The 22,332-nt window shown below is 60.5% G+C and overlaps 1 pseudogene; it reads left to right on the top strand.

Moving 5' to 3' along the window:
* Positions 1 to 16,793: 16,793 nt before the first annotated feature.
* Positions 16,794 to 20,651, top strand: LOC129016046 (olfactory receptor 7E24-like; annotated as a pseudogene).
* The last annotated feature ends 1,681 nt before the right edge of the window (positions 20,652 to 22,332 follow it).

Genomic DNA, 22,332 nt, shown 5'->3' with positions numbered 1-22,332 from the left:
GGGGTGAGGCACCCCCCGCGAGGCGGGGGCTGAGAGCCAGCCCCTCTTGCCCCCCTGGGCTCTTAGGACCCCCCTCGCAGGGGGGTGAGGCACCCCCCGCGAGGCGGGGGCTGAGAGCCAGCCCCTCTTGCCCCCCTGGGCTCTTAGGACCCCCCTCGCAGGGGGGTGAGGCACCCCCCGCGAGGCGGGGGCTGAGAGCCAGCCCCTCTTGCCCCCCTGGGCTCTTAGGACCCCCCTCGCAGGGGGGTGAGGCACCCCCCGCGAGGCGGGGGCTGAGAGCCAGCCCCTCTTGCCCCCCTGGGCTCTTAGGACCCCCCTCGCAGGGGGGTGAGGCACCCCCCGCGAGGCGGGGGCTGAGAGCCAGCCCCTCTTGCCCCCCTGGGCTCTTAGGACCCCCCTCGCAGGGGGGTGAGGCACCCCCCGCGAGGCGGGGGCTGAGAGCCAGCCCCTCTTGCCCCCCTGGGCTCTTAGGACCCCCCTCGCAGGGGGGTGAGGCACCCCCCGCGAGGCGGGGGCTGAGAGCCAGCCCCTCTTGCCCCCCTGGGCTCTTAGGACCCCCCTCGCAGGGGGGTGAGGCACCCCCCGCGAGGCGGGGGCTGAGAGCCAGCCCCTCTTGCCCCCCTGGGCTCTTAGGACCCCCCTCGCAGGGGGGTGAGGCACCCCCCGCGAGGCGGGGGCTGAGAGCCAGCCCCTCTTGCCCCCCTGGGCTCTTAGGACCCCCCTCGCAGGGGGGTGAGGCACCCCCCGCGAGGCGGGGGCTGAGAGCCAGCCCCTCTTGCCCCCCTGGGCTCTTAGGACCCCCCTCGCAGGGGGGTGAGGCACCCCCCGCGAGGCGGGGGCTGAGAGCCAGCCCCTCTTGCCCCCCTGGGCTCTTAGGACCCCCCTCGCAGGGGGGTGAGGCACCCCCCGCGAGGCGGGGGCTGAGAGCCAGCCCCTCTTGCCCCCCTGGGCTCTTAGGACCCCCCTCGCAGGGGGGTGAGGCACCCCCCGCGAGGCGGGGGCTGAGAGCCAGCCCCTCTTGCCCCCCTGGGCTCTTAGGACCCCCCTCGCAGGGGGGTGAGGCACCCCCCGCGAGGCGGGGGCTGAGAGCCAGCCCCTCTTGCCCCCCTGGGCTCTTAGGACCCCCCTCGCAGGGGGGTGAGGCACCCCCCGCGAGGCGGGGGCTGAGAGCCAGCCCCTCTTGCCCCCCTGGGCTCTTAGGACCCCCCTCGCAGGGGGGTGAGGCACCCCCCGCGAGGCGGGGGCTGAGAGCCAGCCCCTCTTGCCCCCCTGGGCTCTTAGGACCCCCCTCGCAGGGGGGTGAGGCACCCCCCGCGAGGCGGGGGCTGAGAGCCAGCCCCTCTTGCCCCCCTGGGCTCTTAGGACCCCCCTCGCAGGGGGGTGAGGCACCCCCCGCGAGGCGGGGGCTGAGAGCCAGCCCCTCTTGCCCCCCTGGGCTCTTAGGACCCCCCTCGCAGGGGGGTGAGGCACCCCCCGCGAGGCGGGGGCTGAGAGCCAGCCCCTCTTGCCCCCCTGGGCTCTTAGGACCCCCCTCGCAGGGGGGTGAGGCACCCCCCGCGAGGCGGGGGCTGAGAGCCAGCCCCTCTTGCCCCCCTGGGCTCTTAGGACCCCCCTCGCAGGGGGGTGAGGCACCCCCCGCGAGGCGGGGGCTGAGAGCCAGCCCCTCTTGCCCCCCTGGGCTCTTAGGACCCCCCTCGCAGGGGGGTGAGGCACCCCCCGCGAGGCGGGGGCTGAGAGCCAGCCCCTCTTGCCCCCCTGGGCTCTTAGGACCCCCCTCGCAGGGGGGTGAGGCACCCCCCGCGAGGCGGGGGCTGAGAGCCAGCCCCTCTTGCCCCCCTGGGCTCTTAGGACCCCCCTCGCAGGGGGGTGAGGCACCCCCCGCGAGGCGGGGGCTGAGAGCCAGCCCCTCTTGCCCCCCTGGGCTCTTAGGACCCCCCTCGCAGGGGGGTGAGGCACCCCCCGCGAGGCGGGGGCTGAGAGCCAGCCCCTCTTGCCCCCCTGGGCTCTTAGGACCCCCCTCGCAGGGGGGTGAGGCACCCCCCGCGAGGCGGGGGCTGAGAGCCAGCCCCTCTTGCCCCCCTGGGCTCTTAGGACCCCCCTCGCAGGGGGGTGAGGCACCCCCCGCGAGGCGGGGGCTGAGAGCCAGCCCCTCTTGCCCCCCTGGGCTCTTAGGACCCCCCTCGCAGGGGGGTGAGGCACCCCCCGCGAGGCGGGGGCTGAGAGCCAGCCCCTCTTGCCCCCCTGGGCTCTTAGGACCCCCCTCGCAGGGGGGTGAGGCACCCCCCGCGAGGCGGGGGCTGAGAGCCAGCCCCTCTTGCCCCCCTGGGCTCTTAGGACCCCCCTCGCAGGGGGGTGAGGCACCCCCCGCGAGGCGGGGGCTGAGAGCCAGCCCCTCTTGCCCCCCTGGGCTCTTAGGACCCCCCTCGCAGGGGGGTGAGGCACCCCCCGCGAGGCGGGGGCTGAGAGCCAGCCCCTCTTGCCCCCCTGGGCTCTTAGGACCCCCCTCGCAGGGGGGTGAGGCACCCCCCGCGAGGCGGGGGCTGAGAGCCAGCCCCTCTTGCCCCCCTGGGCTCTTAGGACCCCCCTCGCAGGGGGGTGAGGCACCCCCCGCGAGGCGGGGGCTGAGAGCCAGCCCCTCTTGCCCCCCTGGGCTCTTAGGACCCCCCTCGCAGGGGGGTGAGGCACCCCCCGCGAGGCGGGGGCTGAGAGCCAGCCCCTCTTGCCCCCCTGGGCTCTTAGGACCCCCCTCGCAGGGGGGTGAGGCACCCCCCGCGAGGCGGGGGCTGAGAGCCAGCCCCTCTTGCCCCCCTGGGCTCTTAGGACCCCCCTCGCAGGGGGGTGAGGCACCCCCCGCGAGGCGGGGGCTGAGAGCCAGCCCCTCTTGCCCCCCTGGGCTCTTAGGACCCCCCTCGCAGGGGGGTGAGGCACCCCCCGCGAGGCGGGGGCTGAGAGCCAGCCCCTCTTGCCCCCCTGGGCTCTTAGGACCCCCCTCGCAGGGGGGTGAGGCACCCCCCGCGAGGCGGGGGCTGAGAGCCAGCCCCTCTTGCCCCCCTGGGCTCTTAGGACCCCCCTCGCAGGGGGGTGAGGCACCCCCCGCGAGGCGGGGGCTGAGAGCCAGCCCCTCTTGCCCCCCTGGGCTCTTAGGACCCCCCTCGCAGGGGGGTGAGGCACCCCCCGCGAGGCGGGGGCTGAGAGCCAGCCCCTCTTGCCCCCCTGGGCTCTTAGGACCCCCCTCGCAGGGGGGTGAGGCACCCCCCGCGAGGCGGGGGCTGAGAGCCAGCCCCTCTTGCCCCCCTGGGCTCTTAGGACCCCCCTCGCAGGGGGGTGAGGCACCCCCCGCGAGGCGGGGGCTGAGAGCCAGCCCCTCTTGCCCCCCTGGGCTCTTAGGACCCCCCTCGCAGGGGGGTGAGGCACCCCCCGCGAGGCGGGGGCTGAGAGCCAGCCCCTCTTGCCCCCCTGGGCTCTTAGGACCCCCCTCGCAGGGGGGTGAGGCACCCCCCGCGAGGCGGGGGCTGAGAGCCAGCCCCTCTTGCCCCCCTGGGCTCTTAGGACCCCCCTCGCAGGGGGGTGAGGCACCCCCCGCGAGGCGGGGGCTGAGAGCCAGCCCCTCTTGCCCCCCTGGGCTCTTAGGACCCCCCTCGCAGGGGGGTGAGGCACCCCCCGCGAGGCGGGGGCTGAGAGCCAGCCCCTCTTGCCCCCCTGGGCTCTTAGGACCCCCCTCGCAGGGGGGTGAGGCACCCCCCGCGAGGCGGGGGCTGAGAGCCAGCCCCTCTTGCCCCCCTGGGCTCTTAGGACCCCCCTCGCAGGGGGGTGAGGCACCCCCCGCGAGGCGGGGGCTGAGAGCCAGCCCCTCTTGCCCCCCTGGGCTCTTAGGACCCCCCTCGCAGGGGGGTGAGGCACCCCCCGCGAGGCGGGGGCTGAGAGCCAGCCCCTCTTGCCCCCCTGGGCTCTTAGGACCCCCCTCGCAGGGGGGTGAGGCACCCCCCGCGAGGCGGGGGCTGAGAGCCAGCCCCTCTTGCCCCCCTGGGCTCTTAGGACCCCCCTCGCAGGGGGGTGAGGCACCCCCCGCGAGGCGGGGGCTGAGAGCCAGCCCCTCTTGCCCCCCTGGGCTCTTAGGACCCCCCTCGCAGGGGGGTGAGGCACCCCCCGCGAGGCGGGGGCTGAGAGCCAGCCCCTCTTGCCCCCCTGGGCTCTTAGGACCCCCCTCGCAGGGGGGTGAGGCACCCCCCGCGAGGCGGGGGCTGAGAGCCAGCCCCTCTTGCCCCCCTGGGCTCTTAGGACCCCCCTCGCAGGGGGGTGAGGCACCCCCCGCGAGGCGGGGGCTGAGAGCCAGCCCCTCTTGCCCCCCTGGGCTCTTAGGACCCCCCTCGCAGGGGGGTGAGGCACCCCCCGCGAGGCGGGGGCTGAGAGCCAGCCCCTCTTGCCCCCCTGGGCTCTTAGGACCCCCCTCGCAGGGGGGTGAGGCACCCCCCGCGAGGCGGGGGCTGAGAGCCAGCCCCTCTTGCCCCCCTGGGCTCTTAGGACCCCCCTCGCAGGGGGGTGAGGCACCCCCCGCGAGGCGGGGGCTGAGAGCCAGCCCCTCTTGCCCCCCTGGGCTCTTAGGACCCCCCTCGCAGGGGGGTGAGGCACCCCCCGCGAGGCGGGGGCTGAGAGCCAGCCCCTCTTGCCCCCCTGGGCTCTTAGGACCCCCCTCGCAGGGGGGTGAGGCACCCCCCGCGAGGCGGGGGCTGAGAGCCAGCCCCTCTTGCCCCCCTGGGCTCTTAGGACCCCCCTCGCAGGGGGGTGAGGCACCCCCCGCGAGGCGGGGGCTGAGAGCCAGCCCCTCTTGCCCCCCTGGGCTCTTAGGACCCCCCTCGCAGGGGGGTGAGGCACCCCCCGCGAGGCGGGGGCTGAGAGCCAGCCCCTCTTGCCCCCCTGGGCTCTTAGGACCCCCCTCGCAGGGGGGTGAGGCACCCCCCGCGAGGCGGGGGCTGAGAGCCAGCCCCTCTTGCCCCCCTGGGCTCTTAGGACCCCCCTCGCAGGGGGGTGAGGCACCCCCCGCGAGGCGGGGGCTGAGAGCCAGCCCCTCTTGCCCCCCTGGGCTCTTAGGACCCCCCTCGCAGGGGGGTGAGGCACCCCCCGCGAGGCGGGGGCTGAGAGCCAGCCCCTCTTGCCCCCCTGGGCTCTTAGGACCCCCCTCGCAGGGGGGTGAGGCACCCCCCGCGAGGCGGGGGCTGAGAGCCAGCCCCTCTTGCCCCCCTGGGCTCTTAGGACCCCCCTCGCAGGGGGGTGAGGCACCCCCCGCGAGGCGGGGGCTGAGAGCCAGCCCCTCTTGCCCCCCTGGGCTCTTAGGACCCCCCTCGCAGGGGGGTGAGGCACCCCCCGCGAGGCGGGGGCTGAGAGCCAGCCCCTCTTGCCCCCCTGGGCTCTTAGGACCCCCCTCGCAGGGGGGTGAGGCACCCCCCGCGAGGCGGGGGCTGAGAGCCAGCCCCTCTTGCCCCCCTGGGCTCTTAGGACCCCCCTCGCAGGGGGGTGAGGCACCCCCCGCGAGGCGGGGGCTGAGAGCCAGCCCCTCTTGCCCCCCTGGGCTCTTAGGACCCCCCTCGCAGGGGGGTGAGGCACCCCCCGCGAGGCGGGGGCTGAGAGCCAGCCCCTCTTGCCCCCCTGGGCTCTTAGGACCCCCCTCGCAGGGGGGTGAGGCACCCCCCGCGAGGCGGGGGCTGAGAGCCAGCCCCTCTTGCCCCCCTGGGCTCTTAGGACCCCCCTCGCAGGGGGGTGAGGCACCCCCCGCGAGGCGGGGGCTGAGAGCCAGCCCCTCTTGCCCCCCTGGGCTCTTAGGACCCCCCTCGCAGGGGGGTGAGGCACCCCCCGCGAGGCGGGGGCTGAGAGCCAGCCCCTCTTGCCCCCCTGGGCTCTTAGGACCCCCCTCGCAGGGGGGTGAGGCACCCCCCGCGAGGCGGGGGCTGAGAGCCAGCCCCTCTTGCCCCCCTGGGCTCTTAGGACCCCCCTCGCAGGGGGGTGAGGCACCCCCCGCGAGGCGGGGGCTGAGAGCCAGCCCCTCTTGCCCCCCTGGGCTCTTAGGACCCCCCTCGCAGGGGGGTGAGGCACCCCCCGCGAGGCGGGGGCTGAGAGCCAGCCCCTCTTGCCCCCCTGGGCTCTTAGGACCCCCCTCGCAGGGGGGTGAGGCACCCCCCGCGAGGCGGGGGCTGAGAGCCAGCCCCTCTTGCCCCCCTGGGCTCTTAGGACCCCCCTCGCAGGGGGGTGAGGCACCCCCCGCGAGGCGGGGGCTGAGAGCCAGCCCCTCTTGCCCCCCTGGGCTCTTAGGACCCCCCTCGCAGGGGGGTGAGGCACCCCCCGCGAGGCGGGGGCTGAGAGCCAGCCCCTCTTGCCCCCCTGGGCTCTTAGGACCCCCCTCGCAGGGGGGTGAGGCACCCCCCGCGAGGCGGGGGCTGAGAGCCAGCCCCTCTTGCCCCCCTGGGCTCTTAGGACCCCCCTCGCAGGGGGGTGAGGCACCCCCCGCGAGGCGGGGGCTGAGAGCCAGCCCCTCTTGCCCCCCTGGGCTCTTAGGACCCCCCTCGCAGGGGGGTGAGGCACCCCCCGCGAGGCGGGGGCTGAGAGCCAGCCCCTCTTGCCCCCCTGGGCTCTTAGGACCCCCCTCGCAGGGGGGTGAGGCACCCCCCGCGAGGCGGGGGCTGAGAGCCAGCCCCTCTTGCCCCCCTGGGCTCTTAGGACCCCCCTCGCAGGGGGGTGAGGCACCCCCCGCGAGGCGGGGGCTGAGAGCCAGCCCCTCTTGCCCCCCTGGGCTCTTAGGACCCCCCTCGCAGGGGGGTGAGGCACCCCCCGCGAGGCGGGGGCTGAGAGCCAGCCCCTCTTGCCCCCCTGGGCTCTTAGGACCCCCCTCGCAGGGGGGTGAGGCACCCCCCGCGAGGCGGGGGCTGAGAGCCAGCCCCTCTTGCCCCCCTGGGCTCTTAGGACCCCCCTCGCAGGGGGGTGAGGCACCCCCCGCGAGGCGGGGGCTGAGAGCCAGCCCCTCTTGCCCCCCTGGGCTCTTAGGACCCCCCTCGCAGGGGGGTGAGGCACCCCCCGCGAGGCGGGGGCTGAGAGCCAGCCCCTCTTGCCCCCCTGGGCTCTTAGGACCCCCCTCGCAGGGGGGTGAGGCACCCCCCGCGAGGCGGGGGCTGAGAGCCAGCCCCTCTTGCCCCCCTGGGCTCTTAGGACCCCCCTCGCAGGGGGGTGAGGCACCCCCCGCGAGGCGGGGGCTGAGAGCCAGCCCCTCTTGCCCCCCTGGGCTCTTAGGACCCCCCTCGCAGGGGGGTGAGGCACCCCCCGCGAGGCGGGGGCTGAGAGCCAGCCCCTCTTGCCCCCCTGGGCTCTTAGGACCCCCCTCGCAGGGGGGTGAGGCACCCCCCGCGAGGCGGGGGCTGAGAGCCAGCCCCTCTTGCCCCCCTGGGCTCTTAGGACCCCCCTCGCAGGGGGGTGAGGCACCCCCCGCGAGGCGGGGGCTGAGAGCCAGCCCCTCTTGCCCCCCTGGGCTCTTAGGACCCCCCTCGCAGGGGGGTGAGGCACCCCCCGCGAGGCGGGGGCTGAGAGCCAGCCCCTCTTGCCCCCCTGGGCTCTTAGGACCCCCCTCGCAGGGGGGTGAGGCACCCCCCGCGAGGCGGGGGCTGAGAGCCAGCCCCTCTTGCCCCCCTGGGCTCTTAGGACCCCCCTCGCAGGGGGGTGAGGCACCCCCCGCGAGGCGGGGGCTGAGAGCCAGCCCCTCTTGCCCCCCTGGGCTCTTAGGACCCCCCTCGCAGGGGGGTGAGGCACCCCCCGCGAGGCGGGGGCTGAGAGCCAGCCCCTCTTGCCCCCCTGGGCTCTTAGGACCCCCCTCGCAGGGGGGTGAGGCACCCCCCGCGAGGCGGGGGCTGAGAGCCAGCCCCTCTTGCCCCCCTGGGCTCTTAGGACCCCCCTCGCAGGGGGGTGAGGCACCCCCCGCGAGGCGGGGGCTGAGAGCCAGCCCCTCTTGCCCCCCTGGGCTCTTAGGACCCCCCTCGCAGGGGGGTGAGGCACCCCCCGCGAGGCGGGGGCTGAGAGCCAGCCCCTCTTGCCCCCCTGGGCTCTTAGGACCCCCCTCGCAGGGGGGTGAGGCACCCCCCGCGAGGCGGGGGCTGAGAGCCAGCCCCTCTTGCCCCCCTGGGCTCTTAGGACCCCCCTCGCAGGGGGGTGAGGCACCCCCCGCGAGGCGGGGGCTGAGAGCCAGCCCCTCTTGCCCCCCTGGGCTCTTAGGACCCCCCTCGCAGGGGGGTGAGGCACCCCCCGCGAGGCGGGGGCTGAGAGCCAGCCCCTCTTGCCCCCCTGGGCTCTTAGGACCCCCCTCGCAGGGGGGTGAGGCACCCCCCGCGAGGCGGGGGCTGAGAGCCAGCCCCTCTTGCCCCCCTGGGCTCTTAGGACCCCCCTCGCAGGGGGGTGAGGCACCCCCCGCGAGGCGGGGGCTGAGAGCCAGCCCCTCTTGCCCCCCTGGGCTCTTAGGACCCCCCTCGCAGGGGGGTGAGGCACCCCCCGCGAGGCGGGGGCTGAGAGCCAGCCCCTCTTGCCCCCCTGGGCTCTTAGGACCCCCCTCGCAGGGGGGTGAGGCACCCCCCGCGAGGCGGGGGCTGAGAGCCAGCCCCTCTTGCCCCCCTGGGCTCTTAGGACCCCCCTCGCAGGGGGGTGAGGCACCCCCCGCGAGGCGGGGGCTGAGAGCCAGCCCCTCTTGCCCCCCTGGGCTCTTAGGACCCCCCTCGCAGGGGGGTGAGGCACCCCCCGCGAGGCGGGGGCTGAGAGCCAGCCCCTCTTGCCCCCCTGGGCTCTTAGGACCCCCCTCGCAGGGGGGTGAGGCACCCCCCGCGAGGCGGGGGCTGAGAGCCAGCCCCTCTTGCCCCCCTGGGCTCTTAGGACCCCCCTCGCAGGGGGGTGAGGCACCCCCCGCGAGGCGGGGGCTGAGAGCCAGCCCCTCTTGCCCCCCTGGGCTCTTAGGACCCCCCTCGCAGGGGGGTGAGGCACCCCCCGCGAGGCGGGGGCTGAGAGCCAGCCCCTCTTGCCCCCCTGGGCTCTTAGGACCCCCCTCGCAGGGGGGTGAGGCACCCCCCGCGAGGCGGGGGCTGAGAGCCAGCCCCTCTTGCCCCCCTGGGCTCTTAGGACCCCCCTCGCAGGGGGGTGAGGCACCCCCCGCGAGGCGGGGGCTGAGAGCCAGCCCCTCTTGCCCCCCTGGGCTCTTAGGACCCCCCTCGCAGGGGGGTGAGGCACCCCCCGCGAGGCGGGGGCTGAGAGCCAGCCCCTCTTGCCCCCCTGGGCTCTTAGGACCCCCCTCGCAGGGGGGTGAGGCACCCCCCGCGAGGCGGGGGCTGAGAGCCAGCCCCTCTTGCCCCCCTGGGCTCTTAGGACCCCCCTCGCAGGGGGGTGAGGCACCCCCCGCGAGGCGGGGGCTGAGAGCCAGCCCCTCTTGCCCCCCTGGGCTCTTAGGACCCCCCTCGCAGGGGGGTGAGGCACCCCCCGCGAGGCGGGGGCTGAGAGCCAGCCCCTCTTGCCCCCCTGGGCTCTTAGGACCCCCCTCGCAGGGGGGTGAGGCACCCCCCGCGAGGCGGGGGCTGAGAGCCAGCCCCTCTTGCCCCCCTGGGCTCTTAGGACCCCCCTCGCAGGGGGGTGAGGCACCCCCCGCGAGGCGGGGGCTGAGAGCCAGCCCCTCTTGCCCCCCTGGGCTCTTAGGACCCCCCTCGCAGGGGGGTGAGGCACCCCCCGCGAGGCGGGGGCTGAGAGCCAGCCCCTCTTGCCCCCCTGGGCTCTTAGGACCCCCCTCGCAGGGGGGTGAGGCACCCCCCGCGAGGCGGGGGCTGAGAGCCAGCCCCTCTTGCCCCCCTGGGCTCTTAGGACCCCCCTCGCAGGGGGGTGAGGCACCCCCCGCGAGGCGGGGGCTGAGAGCCAGCCCCTCTTGCCCCCCTGGGCTCTTAGGACCCCCCTCGCAGGGGGGTGAGGCACCCCCCGCGAGGCGGGGGCTGAGAGCCAGCCCCTCTTGCCCCCCTGGGCTCTTAGGACCCCCCTCGCAGGGGGGTGAGGCACCCCCCGCGAGGCGGGGGCTGAGAGCCAGCCCCTCTTGCCCCCCTGGGCTCTTAGGACCCCCCTCGCAGGGGGGTGAGGCACCCCCCGCGAGGCGGGGGCTGAGAGCCAGCCCCTCTTGCCCCCCTGGGCTCTTAGGACCCCCCTCGCAGGGGGGTGAGGCACCCCCCGCGAGGCGGGGGCTGAGAGCCAGCCCCTCTTGCCCCCCTGGGCTCTTAGGACCCCCCTCGCAGGGGGGTGAGGCACCCCCCGCGAGGCGGGGGCTGAGAGCCAGCCCCTCTTGCCCCCCTGGGCTCTTAGGACCCCCCTCGCAGGGGGGTGAGGCACCCCCCGCGAGGCGGGGGCTGAGAGCCAGCCCCTCTTGCCCCCCTGGGCTCTTAGGATCCGCGGTGGCCTCACAGCCTGTTTACCATATTGTCAGTAATATCATCTCCCCCTCGAGAGATTATGAACTGTTTCACAGACGTGTGCACTCCCACGATGTACAGAGGGTGTGCATCCGTCTCTATTGGGAGTAATATCATCCTCTTCCTCCTTGAATGTTAAGAACGGTATCACACGGGTGTTTCTACTCCCTGAGATATCGCGTGTCATATCCTCCTCCCCCACGTTGCCATTGGAAACAATATCAGTGGGGGCGTGTCCACCTTCTGTGACATTTAAAGTAATATCATCCTCTTCCCTCCAGGATCATGGGAACAATGTCCCTGCGGGGTGTCCACTTTCTGCCATATGTGTAGTCATATCACCTCCTCCGCCTTGGAGTATTGTTACGGACCATCTCACACGGGCGTGTACACTTCCTGCGATTCTGGGAGTAATGGCATTCCCTTCTTCCGTGAATATTAGGAGCAAAATCACCAGGTGGATGCACAGCCAGTGCTATATTGGGAGTAACGTCATACTCCACCCCCTGGAGATTATATTCGGGTCAATATCACCGTCTGGGTGTACACCTAGTGCGATATTGAACGTAACATCATGCTTTCTCCCTCCCTGGACATTAGGAGCAATATCAGCGGTGGGTGTACACCCACTGAGGTATTAGGCGTAATAGTAGTAGGAATTATTCCTCATTGATTATTAACATAAATATGAATAACCGATATTGATATTAATATTAAAAAATAATGGCTAATAATTTTCAGATTATTAATATTAATATTAATTATTAGGAGCTAGTATTACTGTTTTCTAACGAATAAGATCAATATCAGCTATTAATATCAGGCGTCATTAATCATTAATATTAATCATTTATTGTTATCGTTAGTATAACTATTGAATATTCATTATCCTTGTTATCGGTATTGATTTAAAAATTATATTATCAATCATTAATATTGATAATTATTAGTGTCAATTAATAATTGAGATGATTAATTGCGGTAAGTCACATTGCGCCCTTCCACCCCTTCCTCGGCAGCTCGTGTACGACCCAAAACGGGGGTGCAAATGCCCCTGAGAGAGCAGCGGTATACTGGGATAGATGAGGATGGTCACGTGGCGGGGAGGCGTGTTTTTGGATACCAGCCCTTCACCTCCGTCGACCTTCTCAACTGGAAAAACAATACACCGCCCTATAGCGAAAAGCCGCCAGCCCTAATTGATTTGCTCCAAACTGTTATCCAGACCCACAACCACACCTGGGCTGATTGGCACCAGTTGCTCATGTTCCTCTTTAACAGCGAAGAAAGGCGGAGAGTCCTCCAAGCAGCAACTAAGTGGCTAGAGGAGCATGCACCTGCTGATTATCAAAACCCCAAAGAGTATGGAAGGACCCAGTTGCCAGGAACCGACCCCCAGTTGGACCCACATGAAAGAGAGAATATGCAAAGGCTAAACCGAGACGGGGAAGCTCTCTTGGAAGGATTAATGAGGGGAGCTCAGAAGGCCACAAACGTTAACAAGGTCTCTGAGGTCATTCAGGGAAAAGAAGAAAGTCCGGCACAATTCTACCAGAGACTGTGTGAGGCCTATGCTATGTATACTCCCTTTCATCCCGATAGCCCTGAAAATCAGCGCATGATTCACATGGCTTTAGTCCGTCAAAGCGCAGAAGACATGAGAAGAAAACTGCAGAAACACGCTGGACTTGCAGGGATGAACACATCACAATTACTAGAAATAGCTAGCCAGGTGTTTGTAATCAGGGATGCAGTAAGCCGTCAGGAAAACGGCGAAGACAATGGAGGTCAGGCCCGGCGAAACACCGACCTGTTTGCTAGCTGCAGCAATCACAGGGGCCCCCACAAAGAGGCAAGGGAAGGGGGGCCCTGGGAAAGGAACTCAGCTTGGCTGTCAGAGTTTGCAGCGTAACCAGTGTGCTGATGGTAAAGAAATAGGACGGTGGAAGAACAAATGCCCTCAACTCAAAAGAAAACAAGATGACTCAGAGCAGGAGGCCCCGGACAAGGAGGAAGGGGCCCTGCTCAACCCGGCAGGAGGGTTCTTGGACTGAGGGAGACCGGGCTCAAGTGTCCCCAAAGAGCCACGGGTCAGAATGACAGTCGGGGGTGGAGACACTGACTTTCTTGGAGATAGCGGTGCTGAACATTCGCTAGTAACCGCCCCGGTCGCCCCCTTATCCAAAAAGACTATTGACGTCATCGGAGCCACGGGGGTTTCAGCAAAGCAAGCTGTAGGCTTGCCTCGGACTTGTACTGTAGGAGGACATAAAGTCATTCATCAGTTATGGTACATGCCTGACTGTCCCTTGACCTTTTGGGGAAGGGACTTGCTCAGCAAGCTGAGAGCCACGATCTCTCTGACAGAGCACGGCTCTTTGCTGCTAAAGTTACCCGGAACGGGAGTCATTGTGACCCTTATGGTCCCCCGAGAGGAGGAATGGAGACTTTTCTGAACTGAGCCGGGCCAAGAGAGAAGGCCAGCTCTGGCTAAGCGGTGGCCAAGAGTACGGGCAGAAGACAACCCTCCGGGATTGGCCAGTTAAGACTGGGGCCCAGCGGGTTAGGCAAAAACAGGACCCGGTCTCCAGAGAAGCTCTTCAAGGTATCCAGGTCCGTCTCAAGCACCTAAGAACTGTTGCAATTCTTGTTCCTTGTCAGTCTCCATGGAACACTCCCCTCCTGCCTGTTCCCAAGCCACGGACCAAGGACTACCGGCCGGTACAGGATTTGCGCTTGCTTCATCAAGCTACACTGACTTGACATCCAACAGTACCTAACCCGTCCACATTGTTGGGGTTGCTGCCAGCTGAGGACAGCTGCTTCACCTGCTTGGACCTGAAAGATGCTTTCTTTCCTATCAGATTAGCCCCTGAGAGGCAGAGGCTGTTTGCCTTTCAGTGGGAAGATCCGGAGTCAGGTGTCACTACTCAGTACACTTGGACCGGGCTTCCCCAAGGGTTCAAGAACTCCCCCACCACCTTCGGGGAGGCGTTGGCTCGAGACCTCCAGAAGTTTCCCACCAGAGACCTAGGCTGTGTGTTGCTCCAGTAGGTTGATGACCTTCTGCTGGGACACCCCACGGCAGTCGGGTGTGCCAAGGGAACAGATGCCCTACACCGGCACCTGGAGGACTGTGGGTATAAGATGTCCAAGAAGAAAGCTCAGATCTGCCGACAGCAGGTACGTGACTTGGGATTTACTATCTGACAGGGCTCGGAACACAGCCCGGGATCAGAAAGAAAGCAGGTCATTTGCAATCTAGTGGAGCCCAAGAGCAGAAAGCAGGTGAGACAATTCTTAGGAGCTGTGGGGTTTTGTAGACTGTGGATCCCAAACTTTGCAGTATTAGCCAAGCCTTTGTATGAGGTCCCAAAGGGGGCGGGGACCGGGAACCTTTGGAATGCAGATCCCAACAACAGCAAGTCTTTCATGAGTTAAAGGAAAAACTTCTGGCAGCCCTAGCCCTGGGGCTACTCGATCTGACAAAGCCTTTTCCATTCTATGCATCAGAGAGAGAAAAGATGGCAGCTGGACTTTGAACCCAAACGGTTGGGCTCCGGCCAAGGCCGGCGGCCTACCTCTCTAAACAACTAGACGGGTCTACTAAAGGATGGCCCCCTGTTTGAGGGCCTTGGCAGCAACTGCCCTGCTAGAACAAGAAGCAAATAAGCTGACTCTTGGGCAAAACCTGAACATAAAGGGCCCCCATGCTGTGGTGACTTTCATGAACGCTAAAGGACATCGTCGGCTACCGAATGCCAGACTCACCAAGTACCAAACTTGGCTCTGTGAAAATCCTCGTATAACCATTGAAGTTTGTAACACCCTACACCCGCCACCTTGCTCCCGGTATCAGAGAGCCCTGTCGAGCCTGATTGTGTGGAAGTCTTGGACTCAGTCGACTCTGGCAGACCTGACCTCCGGGACCGGACTTGGGCATCAGTAGACTGGGAACTATACGTGGATGGGAGCAGCTTCTTCAACCCCCAAGGAGAGAGAGGTGCAGGGTATGCAGTGGTAACCCTGGACACTCTTGTTGAAGCCAGATCGTTGCCCCAGGCCACTTCAGCCCAGAAAGCTGAACTCATTGCTTTAATTCGGGCCTTAGGACTCAGTGAGGGTGAGACTGTAAACATTTACACTGATTCTCGGTGTCTTTTTAACCCTTCGAGTGCATGGAGCGTGATAGAAAGAAAAGGGCCTATTGAACTCTGAGGGAAAAGACAGAAAATATCAACAAGAAACCTTGCAATGATTAGAAGCAGTATGGAAACCCCACAAGGTGGCAGTTAGGCATTGCAGAGGACACCAGCGAGCTTCCACCTCGGTGGGTTTGGGGAATTCCCGCGCTGACTCAGAGGCTCGAAAAGCAGCATCTGCCCCCTTCTGGGCATCAGTGCTCCCTCAAGTACCTGATCTTGGACCTACTTCTTCTAAAAAAGAAAAGGACATTCTCCAGGTAGAGGGAAGGACAAGTGATGGAGGAAGGATGGATTCGGTTACCAGATGGGAGCGTAGCTGTGCCACAGCTGCTAGGAGTTGCAGTTGTACTGGCTGTGCAAGAAACCACCCATCGAGGTCAGGAGTCACTGGAAGAGTTGTTAGGCCGGTATTTCTACATCTCGCCTTTGTCAGCCCTTGCCAAAACGGTGAGGCAGCGGTGTGTTACCTGCCGACAGCATGATGCGAGGCAAGGTCCAGCCGTTCCGCCCGGCATACGAGCTTATGGAGCAGCCCCCTTTGAAGATCTCCAGGTAGACTTCACAGAGATGCCAAAGTGTGGAGGTAACAAGTATTTACTAGTTCTTGGGCGTGCGTACCTACTCTGGGTGGGTGGCGGCCTATCCAACACCAACTGAGAAAGCTCGTGAAGTAACCCGTGTGCTTCTTCGAGATCTGATACCTAGATTTCGACTGCCCTTACGGATCGGCTCAGATAAACGGGCCTGCGTTTTAGGCTCCCTTGGTACAGAAGACGGCAAAGGTATTGGGGATCCCACGGAAACTGCATGGCGCCTCCCGGCCTCAGAGCCCCAGAAAGGTGGAGCAGATGAATCGGACTATCAAAAATAATACTATTGTCTTCCCCGCGAGATATTTAAAACAACACCACAAGGGGCGTCAAACCACCTGCTAAATTTGAGGGAATATTATCCTCTCCCCCACTCCCGCGGCCCCGGATATTAGAGACAATAACACAGGCGTAACGTACACCCACTACTTGATTGGGAATAATATCATCCTCTCCCTTCTCGGATATTAGGAACAATATCACACTGTGCGTGTAGTACTGTCGTGAAATTCAATGGAATGTCATCCTTCGCCTCCCTGGATATGATGAACAATATCACAGGGGATGTACAGCTTCTGAGATATTGGGAGTGATATCATCCTCTCCCCTCTGGAAGTTAGGGACAATATCACAGGGGTAGTGTACACCCTCTGGCATGTTGGCACTAATATCATCCTCCCGCCCACTGGATATTAAAAACCATATCACAAGGGGCGTGTACAGACACTTCGATATTGGTATTAATACCATCCTCTCCCTCTTTGGATATTCGGTGCCGTATTTCAGGTGGGGTATACGCCACCTGCAATATTGGAAGTAATATGATTTTCTCCCCCCGTGGATATCAGAAACGATATCACAGGGGGTGGCGAACAACCCCTGCGATACTTGGAGTGATATCATCGTCTCCCCTCACGATGATTAAGAACAATATCGTAGGGGTGGGGGGTGTACACCCCCTTTCATATTTGATACCATCCTCTTCCCTCCTGGATATTAGGAACAATATCAGGAAGGGACGTAGAGACCCTGCGACCTTTGCTGTCATACAATTGTCTCTCCCCTAGATATTAGGAAAAATGTCACTGGGGATGTGAACAGCCCTGCGATATTGAGAATAGTATCATCCTCTCCCCCCTTGCATATTGGGAACAACATCACAGGTGGGGTGTACTGCCTCTGCGATATTGGGGGTAAAATTTTCCTCTCTTCCCCTGGACATCAGGAAGGGTATCAGAGGGGGAGGGTGTGCATTCCCTGCCATATTCAACGTAACTTCATCCTCTCCCTCCCAGGGTATTCAGAACAATAGGACAGGAGGGGTGTACGCCAACTGCGATATTGAGAGTCGTATCATCCTCTTTCGCTCTGGATCTTAGGAACAATATCACAGGGTTGTGTACACCCCCTGCGATATTGGGAGTACTATCATCCTCTCTCCCTGTGGATATTAGGAAGAGTATCACAGGGCTGTGTAAACCCCCTGCGGTACTGGGAGTAATATCATCCTCTCTCCCTCTGAATAGAGGAAGATTTTCACAGGGGTGTGTACACCCCCTGCGATATTGGGAGTAATGTCATCCTCCCCAAACCTGGATGTTAGCAACGAGATCACAGAGGGGGTGTACACACCCTGCGACATTGGAAGGAATATGATCGTCTCCCCACCTGGATACTGGGAAAGAAAGATATCACAGCGCGGGTATACGTTCCCTACGCTGTTGGCAGTAATCTCATTCTTTTCCTGTCTGGATATGAGGAAGCATATCACAGGGGAGCTGTACAATTACTTCGATATTGGGAGTAATATCATCCTCTATTTTCCTGGATATTGGGCACAAAAACACAAAAGGGTGTACAACCCCTGCGATCTTGGGAGTAATAGCATACTCTCCTTCCCTGGATGTTAGAAAACAGTATCATCAGGGCTCAACACCCCCCGCGATAATGGGAGTCATATTTACTCTTTCACAGGCCATTTGGAACAATACAACAGGGGGTGTTTACAAACAGGGGTGGTGTACACCCCTGTGATATTGGGAGTAACATCATTCTCCCCACCTCCGGATATTAAGAACAATATCCCGGCGGGAGGTGGTACACCCCCAGTGATATTGCGAATAATGTCATCCTCTCCTTCCCTGGATATTAGGAACAATATCACAGGGGGGTGTACACCTTCTGTGATACTGGAAGCAATATCATCCTCTCCCCCGCTGGATATTAGAAAAAAATATCACTCACGGTGTACACCCGCTGTGATATTAGGAAGAATATTACAGGGTGTACACCCACTCTGACTTTAAGAGAAATAGCTCCCTCAAATGTCCCAAACAATATCACAGGGTATACAATGATATTTCCCTAGGATATTACAAATACTATCACAGGGTGTACACCCACTGTGATAACACGAGTAATAATACATCCCAAGGATACTACCAAGAATATCACAAGGCTGTACACCCACTATGACATCGGGAGTGATATCTCCCTAGGATACTACGAACACCATCACAGAATGTACACACATGGTGCGCACGCACGGTGATATTAGGAGTACTATCAACGCAGGACATAGTCAATAAGACCACAGGGAGTACATACCTGATGTACACCCACGGCGATGTTATGAGAACTACCTCCCTAGGATAATACGAATAACATCACAGAGTGGACACACATGGTATACACCCACCGTGGCACTAGGACTAATAACTTTCTGAGATATTACCAGTAGCATCACACAACAGAAACACATGGTGTACACCCACTGTAACCTTAGGTGTAATTTCTCCCTACGATATTACGAGTAACATCTCAGTGCATACACACATGGTGAACACCCACTGTGACATTAAGGGTAATATCCCCCTAGGATATTACCAATAACATCACCGGCTGTCCACCCATGGTGTACATGCTCTGTGATGTTAGGGATAATAACTCCCTAGGATATTATGAATAATACCGCAGGGTGTACAGAAACTCTGATATTAGAGGTAATATCTCTCTAGGATATTATGAATAATATCACAGGGTGTACCCCCACTGTGATACTGGGAGCAATATCTCTCTAGGATACTACGAATCATATCAGAATGTACACCCACTGTGATCATAGGAGAAATATCTCTCTGTGATATTACGAATTAGATCACAGAGTGTACACACATGGTGTACATCCACTTTGATATTAGGAGTAATCTCTTCCTAGGACATTACAAATAACATCACAGAGTGTACACCCACTGTAATATTAGGAATCGTATCTCCCTAGGTGATTACAAGTAATATCACAGGGTGTACACCCACTGTGGTATTACGAGTAATATCTTCCTAGGGTATTATGAATAATTTCACAGTCTCTCCACACATAATGTACACTCACTGTGATATTAGGAGTAACATCTACCTAGTAGATAACAAATAACATCGCAGGGTGTACCCCCACTTTGATATTAGCTGTAATATTCCTCTAAGTTGTTACAAATAAGATCACAGGGTGTAGAAACATGGTGTACACTCACTGTGATACCAGGAGTCGTATCTCTGTAATATATTATGAATAATATCACAGGTTGTACACCCACTGTATTATTAGGAGTCATATCTCTGTAGGACATTACAATTAATATCACACGGTGTACAGCCACCCTGATATTAGGAGCAATATCTTTCTAGGATATTACAGATAATATCACAGGGTGTACGCCCACTCTGCTGTCAGGAGCAATATCTCCCTAGGATATCAAAAATCCTATCACGGGGTGTCCAATCTCTGCCTTCCAGGTTCGAAGGGATTCTCCTGCTTCAGCCTCCCGAGTAGCTAGGTTTACGCGCCACCACACCCGGCTAATTTTTTTTTATTTTCACTGGAGACGGGGTTTCACCACGTGGGCCAGGCTGTTCTGGAAGTCCTGACCTCAGGTGATCCATCAGCCTCGGCCGCCCAAAGTGCTGGGATTACAGGTGTGAGGCATGGTGCTGAGCCAAGAGTTATATATTCAATTCATTTGGAAACACAGCTCCCATATTTGAGTGTGCGTGTACTTTTATGAAGAAATGATGTCAGAAAACCTAAGGATGATAATAACTATGAAAAGTAACAGGCACGTGAAAAGGTCCTCCGATTGAGAACTATAAGCTTCGATTTCGGTTTTAGATAATGGGGTCCTAGCTCTTGTGTCGTCCTTTTACATATTCTACATCACAGGAACTTGCAGCACGGTGTCAGAATAAAATAGAGTGTATTTCACGGCTTCTTAATTTCTTTCAATTAGATGAGATCTTTTTCTTAAAGAGAGAAGGACATTTTCATTGCATTGTATTTTTTCTGAAAAGAGTAGGCCGTATTTTACTGAGATCACGGATTTGTTATATATGACGTTTTGGTCTTCTAATATTCTTCAGTGGATTTTCTCTAAAGTGGTATGTACAGAAAGACTTGTATAGCAAAAAAGTAAACCACGTAATAATTCTGAGATTTTTGGAATTGTCACAGCTGAGAAACATTGCTGGCGGTGTATGGTCCCCAAGTGTGAAAGTGTTCCTTGTGAATTGCTTGCATCCAGCATTAAGGGCTGGTTTTTCTCTTTTATTTTTCCAATCCTCTTTCCTTCTCAAGGTGTCCAAGACACACAGAGCCACGGAATCTCACAGGTGTCTGAGAATTCCTCCTCCTGGGACTCTCAGAGGATCCAGAACTGCAGCCCGTCCTCGCTTTGCTCTCCCTGTCCCTGTCCACGTATCTGGTCACGGTGCTGAGAAACCTGCTCAGCATCCTGGCTGTCAGCTCTGACTCCCCCCTCCACACCCCCATGTACTTCTTCCTCTCCAACCTGTGCTGGGCTGACATGGGTTTCACCTCGGCCACGGTTCCCAAGATGATTGTGGACATGCAGTCACATAGCAGAGTCATCTCTCATGCGGGCTGCCTGACACAGATGTCTTTCTTGGTCCTTTTTGCATGTATAGAAGACATGCTTCTGCCTGTGATGGCCTATGACTGCTTTGTAGCCATCTGTCGCCCTCTGCACTACCCAGTCATCGTGAATCCTCACCTCTGTGTCTTCTTCGTTTTGGTGTCCTTTTTCCTTAGCCTGTTGGATTGCCAGCTGCCCAGTTGGATTGTGTTACAATTCACCATCATCAAGAATGTGGAAATCTCTCATTTTGCCTGTGACCCCTCTCAACTTCTCAAACTTGCCTGTTCTGACAGCGTCATCGATAGCATATTCATAGATTTCGGTAGTACTATGTTGGGTTTTCTTGTCGTTTCAGGGATCCTTTTGTCTTACTATAAAATTGTCCCCTCCATTCTAAGGATTTCATCGTCAGATGGGAAGTAGGAAGCCTTCTCCACCTGCGGCTCTCACCTAGCAGTTGTTTGCTGATTTGACGGAACAGGCATTGGCATGTACCTGACTTCAGCTGTGTCACCACCCCCCAGGAATGGTGTGGTGGCATCAGTGATGTACGCTGTGCTCACCCCCATGCTGAACCTTTTCATCTACAGCCTGAGAAACAGGGACATACAAAGTGCCCTGCGGAGGCTGCGCAGCAGAACAGTCGAATCTCATGATCTGTTCCATCCTTTTTCTTGTGTGGGTGAGAAAGGGCAACCACATTCAATCTCTACATCTGCAAATCCTGCCCCTTAGTCACATTATTTTTGTGGCTTGATGGCTTTTATTCCTTTCCGCATTTCCTTTGTGAATATTGCTTTCTTCGTTATGCCTTTAACTGGAATGGGTGAGTATTCTGGGATCCTTTGTTTAGCAGAAACCTCATGACAGAATCCTCTATACCTAGGCGGCCCCTTTTAGTTTCTGAGCAATAACCCGGTCATCCAGGTGGAATCACCACCATCTTTTTATATACACGAAGTCCTCACTTCATTTTGGAATTCCCTGAAAACTGACTTTATGGAAACAATGTACAGGAGGTCCTCCAACACCATTGGTTATTCAAAGTTGTGTAGTTATACTGTTGATGAAAAATAAGTGGTTTCACTATACATAATTTTGCTTCGAGGTGAAGTTTCCAAGAGACTTTCAAAGATGTTAAGTGAGGACATACTGTACATCAAATTCATATCCTCTTCCACAGTTTATGTGGAATTTCTTCATAAACTGCTTCTAGAGAATCTATTTAGGCAGGTTATGTGTAGAGATAAATGTCGCCGTTCCTCAATCTTGGCTTTGAGTCAAATCACCTGGGGAGCTAACACATGATGAGGCCTGGGTCTCAACACCTAAGATTCGGATTTCCTTGCACCTGTGTGAGTACGCGGATTTTTGTTTTTTTTTCTTTTAAAGCACCAGAGGTGGTTCCAATGACGAAGTTTTTAGAGGCATCAAGCTCCAATGAGTAAGAACAGAAATTAATTATAATTTCTTCAAATATTATCTTCAAATGCATTGTCCATCAACACCACACAAATGTTTATTATGCTGTTTTTTCTTACCATTTCGCATTTTCGCATTTTCTATTTCTTTCTTTTCGTTTTTTTTTTTTTTTTTTTTTTTTTTTGAGTCAGAGTTTCACCCTTGTTGCCCAGGCTGGAGTTCAATGGCACGGTCTGGCTCACTGCAACGTCTGCCTCCCGTATTCAAGCAATTCTCCTGCCTCAGCCTTCCAAGTAGCTGGGATTACAGGCATGCGCTACCATGCCTGGCTAATTTTTTTTTTTTTTTTTTTTGTATTGTTAGTAGAGACAGTGTTTCTCCATTTTGGTCAGGCTGGTCTTGAACTCCCCACCACAGGTGATCCACCCGCTTCCGCCTCCCAAAGTGCTGGGATTACAGGCATGAGCGACTGCGCCCAGCCACCGCTTAGCATTTACATTTCACATTTGTTGAAGTTATAGATGTATACACACATTGATTGCTGCTTTGTTATACACTTGCGTATACATAAGATGGGAAATAGAAAAGAATAAAATGGGCACAGTATCCCTGAAGTTTCACATTCCTGCTATTTTAAAAATATTTGCTCTTAGAAATTTGTTTCAATTAAGAAACTGTGGCATACACACCCAATGAAGTATTATTCAGCCTAAAAAGGAAGAAAATC

This window comes from Pongo pygmaeus, chromosome 18 (assembly GCF_028885625.2).
Source record: "Pongo pygmaeus isolate AG05252 chromosome 18, NHGRI_mPonPyg2-v2.0_pri, whole genome shotgun sequence".
Taxonomy (NCBI): Eukaryota; Metazoa; Chordata; class Mammalia; order Primates; family Hominidae; genus Pongo; species Pongo pygmaeus.
The sequence above is the reverse complement of the archived record's forward strand: the minus strand, read 5'-3'. Positions and strand labels throughout refer to the sequence as shown.